General features: G+C 41.1%; 1 long non-coding RNA gene across 4 annotated transcripts in view; it reads right to left on the bottom strand.

The window, feature by feature from the left end:
- LOC144365626 (uncharacterized) overlaps positions 1-20251 on the bottom strand; it is a 136376-nt gene that overhangs the window by 41095 nt on the left and 75030 nt on the right. The window contains exon 3 of one of the 4 annotated variants that reach the window (XR_013424299.1): positions 3466-3916. The exons of the other annotated variants lie outside the window; for them this stretch is intronic. This is a non-coding gene — a long non-coding RNA (uncharacterized LOC144365626). Of the gene's footprint in view, positions 1-3465; positions 3917-20251 lie in introns of those variants that run through there. 4 annotated transcript variants of the gene reach the window in all.

Raw genomic sequence — 20251 nt, 5'->3', positions numbered from 1 at the left:
TCACAGCAATGAAAAAGCTGACTCACACAACTGGCTGTAGTGAATTTTCACCACTACGCTGGTCTTGAGATGGCTAGAGCAGTGTGTGTGTGTGTGTGCACATGTGCACGTGTGAGCACGTGAGGGTGGGGCAGGGAATGCATGATAAGTGCTTGAGTGTGCCGACTTGGAAAATACCTGAACATTCAGACTCCAATACTTAAAGAGACCCTTACTCTCAGGGTTGTACAAGTACAGGGTTGGCACCTGGGAGAGAGACCTTCCTTAAATATTGGGTACTCTAGGTGATACACTTTACTAATGGAGTATATGTTGAAGGTCGTCAGGCTTTACCTGACAATGTACCTTTATGGCTGAACATATACACTTATTTGTTGTAAAGTCAAGGGTCTATATTTCAGACCCTCTATTTATGCAGAGCCTGAGGCAAGTGGCTCTCTGGCTCCTTATTCTTCTTCACGCGTCTCACATTGGGAGAAAACAACTGTGCCAAGCCAAAGATTGAGAAATACTCAACCTCAATACCACTCATTCAGAGTAGCAAGCCATGGGTGATGAGCAGCAGAAGGAAACCCAGGTGGAGTTTAGCATCAAGGTAGAGGGGCAGATTGACAAGGCACTCATGCAAGAAACCGTCACCTTCAAGTCAGGCAATGGTCTTTCACCACTGTATAGGAGGAACACCTGGGGAGTTTTAGAACACACAGATGCCCAGATGTCTCCCTAGACACATGAAATCAAGTCTCTTGGAGGGGGAGTTGTTGGACATTTTTATCTTTACCAAGTTCTGTGGGTGATTCTGGTGTACGACCATAGGTATCTTATGAAGCTATTACAGTTTGACCAGGGACTACTGTAGGTTGGTACCTTTATTAGTTTTCTTTCAATAGAAATCTGTTTAACCTCTGTTTGATGGGGACAAGGAGAGAAGATTCTAAAGGACAAGAAAAATGGAGAGTTACTAGTAAGGGTGCCATTTCCTGGCAAATACTGCCTGTTAGACAGCCGTAATGGGGAATCCATCCCTGTTTTAAATGAGAAATAGATGGAGAAATTAAGTCATATTTCCTCATTTCATTTCAGATCCTCCAACTTCTTTCCTACAGCTGTGATAATTTCTGAACTCTGTACCCTAAAGATGCATAAAGTCAGAGAGAAGCTGATGATCAAAGGCAGCTGGAATGATTTACTTCCATCCCAGGCTTGGTAGCCCAGGGGGCGTACTTCCAAAGGAGGAAGTTCGAGTTGACTCGTTGCTTGCTTCCATGATTTAAAATCTTCTCTCTTCTCTCTAGCAAAGCATACAACAAAGAACACACACACACACACACTATTCTGGAAACCAGTGAAGCATTTAAGTTGTATCTGGCAAAGATGGAAACAAAATCCCATATGTGACTGCAAAATTTCCCCATTGGTTTTCTGAGACTCTCAGGGGACTGGATTAGAATGTGTGGCAGTCGTGTGGTTAACGCACATGTTAGGGACAGACCTACCCTTAGGTGCTAAGGTCCTGGAACTGTGACCCAACTGTGGTCACACAGGTGCTTTGTCTTTTAAAATACTGTCGAGGAGATTTCAAAAACAGCTGAGGGAGTTCCTTAGCTGAGGTAAATGCCAGCAGCTGACTGGGGATGGGAGTTCTATGCCTTAGACCAACAGGCAGATTTTCTCTTTCCAAAAGGAGGAAAAAAAAAAAAGTTCTATTCTATATCACACACTATTTTTCCAGAAAAGTGTTGGTCTGCTCAGGGTTTCATGCTGTAGAAAAGTAATTCTTTGTGTGTGTATGAAGGAAAGTGGTAGGACCTAAACAGGATGGTTCTCTACACCTGATTTCATTCCTTGATTGGTTCATTTACCAGCCGTGTGACCATGAGATAAAACCTGCTTGGCACATGGTAGGCAAGACAAGCCATTTGTTTTTCCCCTCTAACATTAAGTGAGACAAAGGTGACATGTTTAGTACACACCCCCTGGTGCATAATAGATGCTCAAAAAATGTCAGCTATCATTGTGTTTTTGCATCAAAAGCAATGACTAGCACATAAGAGAAGCTGAACGTGTCTTTTCTGATGAATGAATACATGCCTGTACCTTAGGGTCTAATCCATAAGGCATACTCTATGCCAGGCACTTTAGAGCAAACCCTGTGAACTAATGCAATCTTCATAGCCCTAAGTCGCAGGCAACATGAAGGAGGTATTTTATAGAAGGTGATACTGGGTAGCAAGGACTCAAGTAGTTTTTCCCAAGGAAAGACCTCTGCTATCCTGGGTGATTTCATCCTAACTGAGACAAACACCATGAGAGCTCCTTATGGGGATTCAAACCAGGATGTAGAGAAAAGGGGCAGGTGGGTGGGTGGAAAGTGTGGTTCAAACCACCTGTTCTCGACAATTGTGTTCCAAGCGTCTTCTAGACGTTCTATGGAGTTTTGTTTTCTCATTCCTTGCTCACACACATAGTTAGGCCTTCCCGAGTGTGAAGGCAAATCGGCAAGCCACAGAATTTTTGCAACCCCTGGCATGAATGTTCCCTCCATGCGGCTCGTAGAGCTTTCTCTAGGACCATGACATTTGCTGGCTGGTGGCCGCCATCCTGGCAGCCCTTTATAAAAAATATTTTGTTTTAGTTGTAGTTGGACACAATACCTTTATTTTATTTTTATGTGGTGCTGAGGATTGAACCCAGCACCCCACACATGCTAGGTGAGCCCTCTACTGCTGAGCCATAATCCCAGCCCCCTGGCAGCCCTTTGATTGTGACTCAGTGAGGGCCATTGACTGGCTACTTGGCCCTGTCCAGGTGAAGCTGGCCTTGAGCTGCATTTCTCTGAGGTCAAAATCTTGGTATGCAAAGAGCAAACTAAAATCCTGTGCAAGGTGATTCACAGACAAAATAAGTTCCTTACTGCTGATGAGAAGTCCCTTACAGGAATGGAAATGGCACCTTCTGGGTGTGTTTGGATGCCATCGATTCATGCTATCAAGCCCTCTCCACCTGACCTCTGTGCTTCCTGTAGATTTGAGCTGTAGTGGAAACATCCTAGGTTCCACTGTCTTTGGCTATTCAGGCTTTCATTATGCAAATCTAAACCTTTATCATTTTTCCTCCCAAGTAAAACGCTGTCTGGGTGTGCGTGTATGCATGCGTGGTGAGTTTTAACTCTCGGCCAATAGAGAAAGGGGTTCAGGAGGAGAACCCTATAATTTTAAAGCCCTAACCATGAGGAAGGAAAAAGGGTCAGTTTGGTTATGATTCCGTATGGGGTGAGTGGAAAATTCTGAATTTTTCTTTCAGAAATCATCACTCTTAAAAAAAAAAAAACAAAAAACCTATCACTGTTCTTTTGTTCCTTTCTGCCCTAATTGAGGAATTACATTTTCTCAGTTTATTCATTTCTTTATCAATGACAGATGCATCCTCCCCCCCACCTTTGCAAATAGAATTTTAATTCAAAAATCAGTGGTTTTCAACTGTATTTTGCTAATAAGATGAATCATAAGATGAGGGGAACTGACACTTTTTTAATCCCCTCCAGCCCCCACCACCCAAAACAAACACATTGAGCAGCCTGCAGGGCATTTACAGCCCACATGTCACTTGTTAACCGTTCATTAAGAGACTCTTAAATTGGATTTGTTTGTGTAGCCAGTGTTTACATTTCTCCAGTTGATGATTTATCAGTAAGCCACGGTAGCACTCCCCAGAAGAGGAGGGCAGGCTGTGGATTGTGACTCACACTTGCCCTGTTTCTTGATGTCCTAATTTTCAGGTCACCTGGATGTGGACCATTCCATTTGCTTGGAAGTTTCCTGGCCGCTCTTCCAGAAGGAAATGTCCTTGTAAAGGCAGATTCTGTAGTACAAGCAGTTTCAAGCATGAGGATTTAAGAGCACATTAGTGGCTTACCCTGTTGGAATAAGAGAACTGAAATGTCATGATATTCTTTTAGACAATGGACTTAGCAGATTTGGAAAAATGCAATTTGCATAGCACTAGGGTATTTGTAAAAGTCTTTCGTGCACAAGTTCTGAGCCCTCAATACCGCACTCTGAGACTAGCCGAGTGGGGACCATTTCTTTATAATAATTGTGCAAATAAGGTTCCCAAAGGTTAAGAGGCCACACCTTCATTCACTTGGTAGTTGCAGAGTTTCTAAATGCATGAAGCAGATTTGAATAAAACTCTTCAAGTCTAGTACCTTGTGCATTATTCTTTGCTCTCATCATAGCTGCCATTTTAAAATTTTTATTACTACTGGGAAATTGTTCTCATATATCAAAGTAGAGGTGGAGATTCTTTTTCACTTTGTTTTCTCTTGAGGGACTTCTGTTAGAGTTCCATTCTTGGCCCTTACTGCCTGATTCATCAGATGGATTTGGGTGAAGGAACTGAGCGTGCTCCTGTCTTTTTAAATCAGTAAAGAAACTGACAATTTGATATCTATTAGATGCAGTACTTATACTCCATAACTCATAATTTGGCCTGGGAAGTTATTGTGCCTGATTTTCATTAGAACTCTCATTTCTTTTCCATATCCCTGGTTCACAAAACCGGAACAAAACAGTTTTATTTATTTTTTGCTCTGATCAGATTGTTGGTTTGTGATCCATTTTACTTTCCCAAGTCGCACGGTTGGGGACTGTGGTAAAACTTCAGGATGACTTTAACACTTGTGTGGTATGTGGGGCGGTAACATGTTTCGGCATGGGGAGGGACAGTGTCTCAGTCTTCTTTGTGGCTCCCTGGCTCAGTGCAGTCCCTGTTGTTTCGCAAGTTAATGACACCAACTGCAAATCACATTATCGATCCTTTCCTCATGCTCACGTACTGTGTCTTTTTCTGATTACATAAGTTAGAGCTGCTGTTGGAAGAGGAAAAATGTCTAAAAATATGACAGACTGCAAGAGCAGTGGTGCACGCCTGTCATCCCAGGATCTCGAGAGACAAGAGGCAGGAGGATCATGAGTTCAAAGCCAGCCTCAGCAATTCAGCGAGGCCTTAAACAACTCAGTGAGACCTTGTCTCTAAGTAAAATATAAAAAAGAGCTGGGGATATGGCTCAGTGGTAAAGTGCCCTTGAGTTCAATCCCTGGTACCAAAAAAAAAAAAAAAGACTAAAATCCTTCAGAGAGGACGACTATGAACCATTTGCTGTGTTTCTCTCGGGCTGTCTCTCTCTGACCTTTTCCTGCATCTGGCTTTCCTCTGTTCCCTTTACCTAACCGTTCAGTATCATCTTCTCTCTAATAGGGTTTTTTCTCATTTCTGATTATGAGATGAACATTTTTCTTGATTCTTAAATATTTCCTTGAAAAAATGAATTTTAATGAAGTGTTTTATTTCCTCATACTTTAAGTTCTATTTTGGTAGATGTTTATGTTGTTTGGATTATAAATAATGCTGTGAGGAACCTCTTTGAACGTAAATCTCCTATTAAAACTTTATTTTCTTAGCTACAGTGTCACAGAGCAAAATGGTCTACCTAATATTTGGTCTCATGGTAATTATTCCAATTGATTTTTCCCAAGCTTTTATATTCTATGATAAATTATCCAAGTCTTTTGGTCTAGGTGTCTTTTGAAAGCTCATCACGGTGGCCCCTGGTTTTTATGTTGTCATAGGATTCTTGTTGCTTTAAAGTTTCCCCGGCCTAAGGAATATATGTGCAAGCACACAAACAAATGCATCAAATGCTTTTTCTTTTTCTTTTTGAGAGAGAGAGAGAGAGAGAGAGAGAGAGAGAGAGAGAGAGAGAATTTTTTTAATATTTATTTTTTAGTTCTCGGCGGACACAACATCTTTGTTGGTATGTGGTGCTGAGGATCGAACCCGGGCCGCACACATGCCAGGCGAGTGCGCTACCGCTTGAGCCACATCCCCAGCCCTCAAACGCTTTTTCATTTACAGTGATCATAAAAGCTGAGAGACAACCCATTTACAAAGTTTTATCTTACAGAAAATTTTAAAAATTACTGTAGTTTATTCTTTCCATCACAGTAAAACATAAAATTCTCTGTGTTTTGATCTCTGTGCTAACATTAATGTTTCAGCAACCAAAAGTCAAGAGTCTGGGAATTGGCCTCTCCAGGTCTCAGGAATTTTTCAGTCCAATGCCCCAAGTATCCTCCGAGATGATAACAAGACTCCATAAAAATATCCTCATTTGGTTAGTGTTAGAAGATCGGCACAATCAGGCATAACCAGGAAAAATGGGGTTAATGTTTTTTTTGTGTGTATGCATTTTCTTGGAAGGTTTGCTCATCACAGTTACCAGCAAGCAATACACAGTCTAGATGTTATTCCATCACCAGTTAGGGCCTTCTGGGTCATTAAAGCAGAGAAGTGGGAAGTTCCTGGTGGTGGCAAGAATTTATGTTGGTGATAAGGACACACTGTGGGGAAAACGGTTTCTGCAAAGCGGAGGTGATAAATAATTGGCACGCAGACCATCACCACCTCCTGATGCCAGGGCAGGCATTACAGTGATTCTCTGCCCTCCATTCCTGAGGATGCCCGATCAATGGGCAGGGATCAGAACCACCCCACAAAGTGGAACTGTTTGCCTTTGTTGCCTTAAACCATGAATACAGCTTTGGAGAAAAAGGTGTGGACACATAAGCCTTTGCTGATGGTTTTCAACCACATTAATGTTATTTTAAAATTTTTAAGTTAAAACCTTTTTAGTTGGGGTAACTACACAGAACATAAGTTTACTTCCCAACCATTTAGCAGTCTCAAATACAACCAATCCCCAGGATTCTTTTCATCTCACAAAACCAAAACTCTATACCCATAAACAACTCTTCATTCCTTCCTTTCCCCAGGCCCTGGCACCTGTCATTCTAATTTCTGTCTTTAAAATTTGACTACTGTGGGCCCTCGTATAAGTGAAATCAAACATTATTTGTCTTTTGTGATGGGCTTATTTCACTTTAACGTCTTCAAGCTTCCTTGGTACTATAGTACATGTTAGAACTTTTAATTTTTAAAGAATAAATAATTTGGGTACTTATAGGACACATTTTGTTTATGCATTCATCTGTCTATGGTCACATCCATCTGTGGCTTCTACCTTTTGGTAATTGTGAGTGCTGCTGCCACGAATGTGGGTGTGCAGATGTCTCTTCAGACCTTGCTTTCAAGTCTATTGGGCATGCAGTGTGTAGACCAGGACCTGCTGGATCCTATGGTAATTCTCTTTTTAATCTTTTGAGGAACAGTCATACTGTTTTCTGCAGAGGCCGCACAAGTTACATTCCCACCAACAGTGCACAAGCGTTCCAGTTACTCCACATCCTCGCCAACACTTGTTATTTTTTTGTGTTTTGATAGTGACCACTCTAATGGGTGTCAAGTGGTATCTCATCATGGCTTTGATTTGTGTCTCCCTAACGCTCAGTGATGTCCAATATTATTTCCTGTACTCATTGACCATTTTGATATCTTCTTTGAAGAAATGTCTATAAGGTTCTTTGCTCATTTTTGAATTTTTAAATTGTTGAGTTGTAGGAGTTCTTGTGTATTCTGAATATTAACCCCTTATCATTTATGTGATTTGCAAATATTTTCTCCCATTTGGTAATTTTTTCTATACTGAGGATTGGATCCAAGGGCACTTTACCACTGAGCTACATCCCCAGCCCTTTTTACTTTTTATTTTGAGACTGGTCTTACTAATTGTTGAGGTTGGCCTTCAACTGGGGATACTCCTACCTCAGCCTCCTGAGTCTCTGGGATTAAAAGTATGTGTCATTGTGCCTGGATATTGATTATTTTTCTTTGATGCACACAAGTTTTTCAGTTAATTTTAATTTTTTTTGTACTAGGAAGTGAGTCTGGGGTACTTAACCACAGAGTCACAACCCTAGTCCTTTCTATATTTTATTTAAAGACAGGGTCTCACTGAGTTGCTTTGGGCCTCACTAAGTTGCTGATGCTGGCTTTGAACTTGTGATCCTCTTGCCTTAGCCTCCTGAGCTGCTGGGATTATAGGCCTGCACCACTGAACCTTGCCAGTTTTAGTTTAATATAGTCCCATTTGTACTATTTGCCTTCTTAACTTTTGATGTTATATCTAAGAAATCAGTGCCAAATTCAATGTCATTCTCCCTATGTTTTATTCTAAAAGTCAAAAAATAATTTTAATTCTTTTTTTAATAGTTCTTTTTATAAAAAAATATGTATATATTTTTAAGTTGTAGTTGGACACAATATTTTTATTTTATTTTTATGTGGTGTTGAGGTTTGAACCCAGGGCCTTGCACATGCTAGGCGAGTGCTCTGCCACTCAGCCATAACCCCAGCCCCTGTTTTAATTCTTAATATCTAAGTTTTCAATAAATTTTGAGTTAATTTTCGTATATGGTATAAAGTAAGGTCCAGCTTATTTTGCATGTAGACATCAGTTTTCCTAGCACTGTTTACTGAAAAGACTGTCCTTTCATCATTGAATAGTCTTGACATTCTTGTCAAAAAGCAATTAATCAGAAATGAGGCAGTTTAAATCTGGGCTCTATGTTTGTTTCCATTGGCCTGTGTGTCTGCCTTATATCAGTACCACACTGTTTTGATTACTGTAGTTTTATATTAAGTTTTGAAATCAGGAAATGTGAAACCTTCAACTTTATTCTTTTTAAAGATTATTTCAGCTTATCATTAATGCAACATATTTATATTAAATTAACGATGTTTATATCATGATGGTTTTTTCTTGCCCTATTTGCCTGAGGTATTTTTCCCACTGAAATAATCACTTTTTCTGGCTATAAGTAGCTATCAACCAATGACTCTTTTAGTCATTGGTTAGTAATTTTAAATGCTTCTTTAAAATTATCTGCACGTTCTCATGGCTTATGAGCGTCATGGCGCATGGCTTCCAGGCCTGGGTCTGCCACCAAAAAGCAACTGTGTCTTCTGAAAAATCACTTAATTTGATACAGTTCTTGTTTTCCCCTCCATAAGATGTGAAGTTTTGAGGAGATGAGGCTTAAAGTCTCTTTTGGCTCTTAAAGTCTAAAAATTTATAAGGCAGATCAGCATTCAGATATTCGCTAAAGGATCGTTCCTCTGGATGCCATGTCCTTGGTCTTTAACCTATTGGTTTATTATAAGGCATGTGCAACAACCTCCGTGTACATGTATCTGTGATCTATTAAATCTTTTAAACAGCATGTTGGAAAATCTCAAATATGGAACCAACTAGGTTTCTAAACTGCAAAGAGAAAGTATCTTTTTTTTTTTTTAGTACCAGGGATTGAACTCAGGGGCACTTGACCACTGAGCCACATCCTCAGTCCTGGATCTCACTGAGTTGCTTAGTGCCTCACTTTTGCTGAGGCTGGCTTTGAATTCGCAATCCTCCTGCCTCAGCCACTGGGATTACAGGTGTGCACTACAGCACCTGGCGAGAAAGCATCTTTTTCCTTTGCCACCGCTGTCTCTTAAACAAACCCTGTGGATGGCTCTTTCCAACTCTGGATGAAGCCTTGAGCCGCCCGCCCGCTAGGTCTGATCTCTTCTAGGTAATCAGAAATCCACTCTGGCTGGAAAATCACATTCTGTCATACAGTCAACTCTACTTCAGAGCCTGTCCTCCTCTCTGGCTCAGGCCAGCCTCCAGTCATAGCCATGTGGCAGGAGAAAAGGCCATCATTGCCACTGGCTGTTTCTCTCCCTGTGAGAGGAACAGTTCCCTCTCACCCTGACTCAGTGGCTGCTGTTGGGAGAAGAGGGAGTGGAAGGAAAGGTGGGGACGCTCTCACTTTCTTTCTACAGTTCTAATCTGGTTCCATCTGGTGTGGTAATTTCCAAATGTTGGTTCTTCCTTTTGTCACATGTGTCTTATCCCTGCAGGCTCTGGAAGTTCAGGTCATTACCCAAATGATCGCATCCTCTCACCTTCAGACAATCAACTAAGACACCTGCATGCTTTGTTCTCTTGTCTCCGAATCTCCCAGGCTACCCAGGGAGTTCTCTCTGTACCTGCTTCAACTGGCTTCCAGGAAAGTGAAAAGGACAGGAGCAACTCAGAGTGCAGTCTGCAAAGGCGACCCTCTGAACTGGACTCTTCAAAATCCCAGGGACGCCTGCTGGCTGCTCTCCAGGCTGGCGGGAGGTGAAGTGGCCACCCTGCAGAGCTGGTCCACAGGCTCTAGGCCGGTCTCTCCAGGCGCTCCAGACGCTTGCTTTTTGAAGAGTAGTCCTTGGATCACGAGGGCAGGCTTCACCTCTCCAGCTTGTTAGTTATGCAAACATTGTTGTAACCAGATCAAATACTGATTCTTATTCATATTAAAATTCAGAGGCATTGATGGAGGACTTAGAATGGATGGCACCTATGAAATGTGCCTGAGCCTCTGCTGAGACCCAGAAAAGCCACACCTTTCAGCAGGCTCTTCCTTGTACATACACCATAAGGCTATGAAATGCTGAAACAGGAAATGTAGGAACATGAAGGAAAAGGCGGGGAACCTCAAACATGGACGACTGGCAGGCTCTGTCTCTGATGCCAGCCCCTGGCACACGTGGGGGGGTCTTAGTTTCAGCTTATTTCTCATGTTGAGTCTCGCTGGCCCTTCTTTTTCTCCATCTTCCCTTAATTCCTTTTCCTACCATGTCTTGGTCTTCACCCTCTGGTGCTAAGTCAGCAGTTTGGGTTCTTTGTTTAGTTCCTATGATTCAGGGATTTCTTTTTGTAAACTTTGTAAACTTTTCCATACTTCCAGTTACATTGTTAGTGGGTTTGGAGCATTTTTTTCCATTTATAGAACCCTTGTGGAAGTTGTTGAGTCTTGGAACTGTTGACTATTCAGTTATTTGTCATAGAAATAGGGTGTGTGTGTGTGTGTGTGTGTGTGTGTGTGTGTGGTGTGCAATGAGAGTGAATTAAAATAATTACAAAGAAATTCCCTGAATTAGAATCTCTGTTGGTTGAAGCTAAATAATACTGCAATTTGTTGTTCTGTCAGTGGGCCAGCAGTGTTCACTACTTGCCCATTAGAAACATATACATTTCAACATTTTTGTTTCCTTTAATTTTAACCGACTTATCTGAAAAGCTTTGGGCTGGACTTAATTTCTGCACGCCATCTGTTACCACTGGAGTTTAGACCATTCTATTTGGCTCGGGCACATAGAGCACAGTTAATGTCCCCATCACTCATATGAATGCAACTGTTTATATTACAATTTGTCAAGTTAAACTTATTCCAGTATATTAACTTCTCCTCCTTCTGACAAAAAAGGAAAAGGAAAAAAACCCCAAACCAAAATATCAACAAAAAAAATCCCTTTACCTTGCAATGTTTAGTAGTTTGGGATGTTTAAGGTAAGCAAACATGAAGGACTTCCTTTCTTTGCGTATTCTTGTTAGACACCCACTGAAATGTGTCTCTAACATTAGAATATCATAATTTTCATTTTGTTTTCCTCACTGTCTCTTATTGCGGGACTAGCCTGGAGCAGAACTATGCAATTGGTCTTTTGTAATTCAGTCTTTTTCTTTTTAAAAATAAGCCTTTTCATTTTGGGGTTTTATTTTAGATTTACAGAACAGTGGTGGAGACTTCCCACATACCCTTCACCCAATTTTTCCTACTGTTAACATTTGGCATAATTGTGGTACATTTATTGCAACTAGGATACGGACATTGGTTCATTACTATAACCCAAGCCCATGCTTGATTGGGATTTTACTGGTTTTCCACGAATGTCTCTTTTCTTTTCCAGGATCCCATCCAGGGGACCCCACTGCATTTAGTTTTTATCCTTCCTTAGTTTCTTTTGTCTCTGGAAGTTTCTGGGATTTTCCTTGTTTATCATGGCCTTGTGCATTCGGGGATTCTGTCAACTTGGGGGTTTGTCATGCTCTTTTTTTTGTGGTTAGATGGGGATCGTGAATGTTGAGAGGAATATGACAAAGAAGAGGGGCCCTGAATATTGCCTCTGACAGGGTGACTAACCCCAACTCTACTCCACTCAGCACTGGAAGGCCACCTTGCCCTATTGCTTAAGCCTGTGTCTGCCTTCCATTTTAAATCTTTGCTCCCTACAGCCCACTATCCATGCCTTGGCCCCGTTCCTCTTATTTAGTGTGGAGAATGATCTTCTTTCTCACCTTTAATGTAAGTCTAACATGAAAAATTTTGAGAGATCTATATACAACCAAGAAAGCATTTCAACATTGTTTTCTCCAGAGATATTTAGATCCCCAGCTGTCTTCATCCATTTCATGCTCCTGTAACAGAATACCTGTTACCACTGGGTAATTTATAATGAACACAAATTTATTTCTTACAGTTCTGGAGGCTGGAAGTCCAAGGTGGATGGACCTGCATATGGTGAGGGCATTCTTGCTGTGAGAACTCCCTGAGAGGAGAGAAGAAAGGGAGCCAAGCTCATCCTTCTATCAGGAAGCCACTCTTGCAATAACTAATCCATTCCTATGATATGGCATTAACTCGTTTATGAAGTCAGAGCAGTCATGGGTTAATCATCTCTTAAAGGTGATCTCTTAAACTCCCAAACAGTTGCATTGGGGTTGTCTCTGACACATGGATTCTGGGGGACACATTCAAACCATAGCACCATCCTCTCTTTACTGATGGGATTGTGGAAGTTATTTCAGCCATTGAGAAGTAAGACAGGCAGCTTGGCAAGGATTTAACCTTTTTCTGGGCTGTGAGGCAGGCTCAGGGAGAGAGCAGAGAAGTCGGGAGAACTGGGTCTCTTTCCAGAATTTTTACACAATTCTAGTTAAGCTGCTGCTTCTCTTCTCTGGGCCTCCTATCCCATTTTTAATTCTCCTTTTAAAAAAAGTAGTAAGCCATGGCCTGGGGCTAGGTCTAAGTGAGGTCGGCTTTCCATTTGACAGAGGAACAGGCTGGGATGTGTGGGTGCAGGATTGGGTTTCCCAGCAGGAAAATTATGTGATGCAGATGTTTACCAAGCATCTTTCTTTGGTGTTGGGATAGTTCCTGTTGTTCTGGCCGGGCAGTGTGTTGTGCACGTGACTGTTGTCTGAGATGGTTGCTTGCTTTCTGACTTATCTCCCTCCTTCTCCAATTAGTAGGTTTTCTTTTCTAAACTTCTTTGTGTCTCTCATGATTTAGGCTCTGTTTGCAACTGTAATGGATACTTGGTGCCTCATACATATCTCTGAAACCATTTCAGAGGCCACCTGCTGGAAATACCTGTATACTTGGCTCTGTGCTTCTCATTCTCTGAAGGAGGCCTCTGGCAGAGGGAACAAGCCAAAAGGGAAGGCCCTATGAATGGCAGTCTTCTATGAAAGACTACAGTCACTGGATAATCACCCCAGCTTTCTTGCCTCTCAGGCGGAACAATTCAGAACCAGGATAGATAACAGCACAGTTCAGTAGAACTTTCCGTAACAGTGAAAATACTCTATCATATTCCCAGTCCAATATGGTAGCCACTGGCCACATGTAGCTCTGGAGAACTTGAAATGCGACTAATGTGAATGAGACATGACATTTTAAATTTTAGTTAAATTCAAATTTCAACAAGCCACATGTGGCTAGAGGCTTCCAGGCTGGACAGTGCACATACACAGTCTCCCAGAGGGTCCCCAGTAAGGCTGCACCATCTGTTGCCTGCTGTGGTCACCCCCTTGATATTACACCTCTCATTGGCTTTCCTTCCGTGGTGCCTCCCTCTCTGCTTCCTCTGTACTTCCCATGATTACCTTCCAGATAAATTGTGGTCTTCAAGATACATTTCTCAGATTCTGCTTTGAGAGGATCCCGACTTAAGAATCCTTTGTACTCAGCCTCTTCTAGTCCCACTCGGTCTGCCCGCTGGTGTCTCTAACCTTGCACCCTGGGGATTTGAATGTACCAGGGTGTCAATGGGAGACTTCTCCATGCACAGCAGAGGCATAAACACAAGGTTGTGATGAGCAAAAACAAGCCTAAAGTGTTTGCTCATATTCCCAAAGGCCACCTTCTGAAACTCTGTGTGCACTATGGAGGAAATACAAAGGAAATAATTTTATTTTTTCCTTCCGATTCTTATTTTATTATCGCTGAAATCCACAGAAATCAAATTATCTACGCCCTTGGGCTTTTGTTGTAGGTCAGATTTGTTTTTTAAAGGGAAGTAAAAAGACAATGAAAGAGAAATGGATATTGCATATTCAAAGAAAGATATTTTTCAAAAAACTAAAGCAGTCTACTTGTTAAGGAAGTTGTATCACCTTGTTCAAATTCTCTACTTCTCAGCTCCCTACTTGCTTAGGATTGGTGTTTGCCATATGGAAGGACATTTCCCTCAATGAGGGATAGCACAGGAGCATGTTCAGATGCGGGAGAGACCTCTCCAAGACTGTGATGTGCTCACCCAATGCATACCTGTGGCTGCTCCTCAGCTCTCCCTGGGCAGATATTCATGGCTTTGCTTAAACTCACTTATTAGTCTACTGACCATATTCACTGCAGATTGGCTAAAAGCAAGAATTTCTAAGCTAAATCCCACTATCTCAAACCTATGCCCTTGCAGGAAGCTACAACAATATGAGAGGAACCCTGGAATCCTGACATGGGTGAAGCTTGGCCAGTCAAGAAGAGCACTTTTCTTCCAGGAAGCAGCCTGCTGTCAGTCACCCCAGGAAGCTAGCGCTATAAGGAACATGAAGACATTTTTCTTTTGAATATGTCTGTAATTTTCTGTTACTGGTTATATTTTTTCCCATTGTCTTTACTTCTTATTTATTCTAATTCTGGGATTGGAAGGAAGGAAGCAAAGCTGCTGTTATTCCCAGATATGATTATTTTTGCAGAAAATCACCCCAATGCACAAACTATAGTTACTCATAAGTGAATTCACAAGCTGATTGAATGCAGTGTGTGCACAAAAATAAATTATATTTCTATATGTCAGCAGAAAATACAATTTATAATAAAACATGCCATTAAAACAGCATCTGAACCAACAAGGAACTGGAGAAAATCTGAGAAAACTTTTGCAAGATCTCTTCATTGAAAATTACAAAGCATTACTGAAAAAATTAAAGAAGACTTTGTAAATGGAAGGGCATATCAATTTAATGGTCCAAAAGACTCAATATTACTAAGACACTAATTATCCCCAAATTGATTCTTAAATTAATGCAATCTTATTTCAAACCAAGTACAGTTTTTTTTTTGGAGGAAATTAACAAAATGATTGCAAAAGTTATTTGGAACTATAGAAGAACAAGAATACACAAGACAATTTTGAAGAACAAAAGCAAATCAGAGTACTTAACCTAGACCATGCTACTTAGAGCTGTGGTATTCTTGTTAGACCCCGAGAACCCATGTGTGGCCAAGGTAACCTCAAGTCCAGCAAGGATAGGAGAGTCCCCTGGATGTCCACAAGGAAAAGTATGTGCTGGGGTCCTGCCTTGCATCTTGAAAAAGGTAAGTTCTGAATGGATTGTAGATCTAGGTGTGAAAGATAAAATGGTATCTTTTAAAGGAAAAAAGGAAAAGTTGTCATGATTTGGCATAGGTAGATGTACCTTCAGAAAAAAATTCAAATATGCACTTTTAAAAATTGATAAATTGGACCACATTAAAACCAGAAACTTCGGATTATAAAGGTCATAATTGAAAGAGAGGGTATTTAACCCATATCTGGGAAAACATATTCACAGTGCATATGTTCAGAAACTTCCAGATCCTGTGTCTTAGGGCACAAAAGCGAAGAGCCAGAGTGTGTGTAAGACACAAAGCTCAAGGGGCAGACATGTTCTGCAAGCATCCCCTCTCCAGGTAGCTAAGCCACCCCATGGTAAGGACATTCACCTATTCAGGAGGCTCTTCCCAAGACAGCTGCATTGGAAACCAAGTTTCCAACATATGAATTCCAGGGGACAAACACACAGACCAGAGTACCCTGAACATATAAAAGCAAATAAGAAGTAATCAAAACAGAATCACTTGGTAGAAAAATGGATAGGAGACCAGAGCAGACTTCACACAAAAGGATCTCTGAATGGTTATGAACAGGGTTCAGCCTCGTCAGTCACTGGGGAAATGCAAAATAAAATCACAGTGTGACCCTATGCCATACAGAAGCACCTCAAATGAACGAAGAATGAAAATGTCGAGTGTTGACTAATCCAGGGGTGACAAGACCTTGGTAGATGTTATTCTACCCCTCCCCCCTTTTTCTGTTAAGGAATAAAAGCAAAGAGAAGGAATAAAAGCAAAGAGAAGGAATAAAAGCAAAGAGAAGGGTGAGAATTCTAATGAGAGGTAGATTTCCCTTTGAGTTCTCTATGGGCGGTTCACAGATCTCCATCTTCATAGATGTTTGTCAACATCTATGAGAACCAACATTTGCATATCCTCAATGAACAGGCGTAAATACATTTACCAGTTATGTCCAAGAGCATTCATAGCAGCATGATGCCAAGTAGCTAGGCGTTACCAGAATGCCTTTCCACCGTAGACTGAATGAACTGTGGCGTAGTCACAGAATGGAATACTGCATAACAAGAGCAAGTAATATGTAATCACATGGGGAGTATGGATGAATTCACAAGGGCCCTGTTGAATAAAAGAATCCAGACACAAAAATATGTGAAGCACCACACAGACAAAACCATTAGCTGCACAGTGGTTCCCTTGAGTGTAGTGAGTGACCAGCAGGGAGCATAGGACGTTCTCTGCCCTGGGGGCTGGTTATAGGGCTGCATTCCTTCCATGAAAATTCATGGAACTATAGACTTAGGTGCAATGCACACGATGCGATAAAAACTGTAGAAAAAGAACTTCTGTAGATGTCGCTGTTCCCCAGGGACACTCATATCACACACAACACCCTCTTGGCTGGTTTCAGGATAGTTCACTCTGAGGATCCTTTTGACAGCTTTGGTCTCCCCTCCCCCTTTCACCTTCTAAATTTTTACTGTTTTTTATAACAGAGGGCAAGTGGGAAGAAGCAGAGGAGAGACAGAGTCCAGCCATCCAGAGAGTTACTTCATAAAATGGTTAACAAGAACTAGGAAAATATTCTTAGTACTTTTTTTTTTAGTTTTAATTGGCATGTATTGATGGTACATATTTAATATTTACTGGCTACAGTGTGATATTTTGATAATAGAAAGTCCTCAACTTGTGATTGTTCAACTTATAATTGTTGCCTTTCCAATGGTTTTCTTGGGGGACATTATTTTTTACGCTCCTTTTTGACTCACAGTGGGTTTATCAAGAGGTAACCTCACTGTAAGTTGAGAAGCCTCTCTGCTTCTCCATTTTTGAGTTCTCTGGAGGCGGCTCACAGATCTCCATTTCTCTGGCCACTGGAGAGTTGTTCTGTTCCTCTGATAGCATCATGGCTCCATTATTCTTCATGTTCCTTGTAGCTCTGTTTAGATGTCTGTGCATTTGAAGAGCAGTCACTCCTCCCAGTCTTTGCAGACTAGCTTTGACAGGGAAACCTTCACTATCAGCTGGAGAGAGATTTTAGGAGTTTCTCAGGTCTTTTCTTTGGATGCACGTGTTCCACTCTTCTCCATCCCTTGTGAGGAGGATTCTCAGGGGGTGTGCCTTCTCTGTTTTGCAGAACTGTGCTACCTGCAGTGAGCCACCCACCTCCTTTCTCGAGAGCAGTGCCCTGAAATGCCAGGTTGAGTGTGCTCTGTTCTCTCGCTCCCTCTCAGGATTGTGTGATTTCTTTAAAGCTTTCTGAGCACTGCCACTTGCCCCAAACTTCCCACTCCTTTTCTTTGTTCTTTGCAGCCCTTAGCCATTCAAAACTAGGCCAATTCCCTTAAGGCACTGGGTGAAACAGGGCAGAAACTGGTGCCTCAAGCAGTGTTCTGAAGACCATGGACATAGGGTGCATGCCCCACTCTCTCCTGCAGGTAAAGTCACGGGCTAACGTGATTTCTCAGAGCTCTGCTGGACTCAGGGAGGGTGTCACATTGAGCTGTTGTTACCAATGTCAATGTGGTTGTTCTCAGTTTTTTGTTCATCTAGGGAATTGCAACTTCTTCACTGGAATTATTAGCTACTCCTAAAGGTATTTCAAGACTGTGTATCTTTGTTAAATAAAGTTGCTGTGCAGACACAAGAGCTGGGACTTCCTCTTCCGCCATCTTACTGATGTTATTCTAGCCCCCCCCCCACTTTTTTCTGTTAAAGAATAAAAGCAAAGAGAAGGGTGAGAATTCTAATGAAACATAAATCTCCTGGATAGGGTACAATGAGATTAATATTCTTGCTCCAATTATGGGAGATTAAGAAAAGAAAGAAGCAGCAGACATGGCGGTGCACACCTGTAATCCCCGCTACTCAGGAGGCTGAGGCCAGAGGATCACAAGTTTGAAGCCAGCCTGGGCAGCTTAGTGAGACCCTGTGTCAAAATAGAAAATAAAGAGGGCTAGGAATATAGCTCAGAGGTGGAGACCCCTGGGTTCAGTCTCCAGTACCCCACACATACCCCAAAATAAAAGGGAGAAGAGGGAAACAGAAAAGGGAAAGAGGGAGAACAAGGAAACAAAAAGAATATTTCTTACAAAGAATTCCAGTCGTACTAAAATAATATTATTTTATAAGAAATATCTTTGATGTGGGGATTAATAAAATATCAAATTAATGTGTCATTGACTTAAACAAAGGAGATAAGACAGATTCTTTTGTCAACTTTAAATCTCTGGCAGAAACTAACTTTTGAATAATGTCAATGTTTGGTTCTTCCATTGCTTTAAGGAAAACACATTCCTCCATTTAGCATTTTGAACTGAAATGTACATAGAGGGTATGGATTCCAATAAAGAGTGCTTTCTCATCACACGTGTTATAAAAAAGAAAACAAAAGTTTTATTCTCCTGTGTTTATTATCTCTGAAATGACATTGAGATCATACGTATAACTGAAATGTTACATAAACACCAAATGTTCCATGCAGAAAGTTTCTGTATTCCTGGGCTACAATCCAGTAGCCATTCACAAAGGAAGGTGCTATAGGTTCCTATAATATGAACCCATTTACTTAAAAGATTTTACTGATGAAGGTAGATATATAGTAAAATATAGACTACTTTAATGATGTGCAGGCGGTGTGTGAATCACTCTTAACTCTAGTTCAAGAGCTAAAAGACAAATGTATCAAAACAACTATGGCTATGGACAATTGTTGAACACATATTCCCTAAAACAGGTGTAATGCATGACATCAATAGCTATAAATTGTTTTATATAAGCCTCGTCTCCCAGATATTTTCCTGGCAATGACTTCTTGAATTTAACACCAAAAACTCAGACAACAATAGTGAAATTAGACAAGTGGGATCACCTCAAAGTAAAATCTTCTGCACAGCATAGGAAGCAGTTTACAAATTAACCAGCATGGGAGAAAATGGATGTAAACCATTCATCTGTCAAAAATATAGGGAACTCACACAATTCAATAGCAGCCCCCCTCTGATAAGTTGATTAAAAATGGGGAAAGGACTTGAGTAGGTATGTCTCCAAGACACACAGAAACCACCAGTTAGGTGAAAGGTGCATAACGTGACTAATTATCAGGGAAATGCAAATCAGAACCACAATGAGATAGTCCCTGTTATACAGCTTTTCATTACTGCATCTGAAGTCCCTGTAAGAATAACTTAGAGGAGAAGAAGATTATTTTAGGCTCATAGTTTTCGAGGTTCATCCACGGTTGGCTAGTTCCATTGTTCTGGGCCTGAGGTGAGGTAGAACATCAGCTCACAGCAACCAGGAAGCAGAGAGAGCAGAAGGGGTCATCGACAGATACAGGACTGGCCTCATCCCCAGTGACCCACCTCCTCCAGCCACACCCCATCTGACTACAGTTACCACCCAGTAGTCCATTCAAATCCATGAAATGGATCAATCTACTGATAGACTTTTGGCTCTGATAATCTAATCATTTCATCTCTGAACACTCCTGCATTGACTAAGACATGGGCTTTTAGGGGGGGAATTTAAGACCCAGATTATAACATTTCTTCACATGCTTAAGGTGACTATTACCAAAAACCAAAAGATAACACGTCTTGGTGAGGATGGGAGAAATTCCCACCTCATATGTTGTTGGTGGGAAAGCACAGGGGCATAGCTGCTATAAAAGACAGTAGTATGGTACTTCATGAAAAATTAATTCTGAGATTCTTGAAATCAGGATATTTTTTAATGTAAATTTAAAAAAATTATTTATGACAGCAGAATGCATAACAATTCTTATTACATATATAGAGCACATTTTT

Source organism: Ictidomys tridecemlineatus, chromosome 1 (genome assembly GCF_052094955.1).
Source record: "Ictidomys tridecemlineatus isolate mIctTri1 chromosome 1, mIctTri1.hap1, whole genome shotgun sequence".
Lineage (NCBI taxonomy): Eukaryota > Metazoa > Chordata > Mammalia > Rodentia > Sciuridae > Ictidomys > Ictidomys tridecemlineatus.
This window is presented reverse-complemented; position numbering and strand designations above follow the sequence as displayed.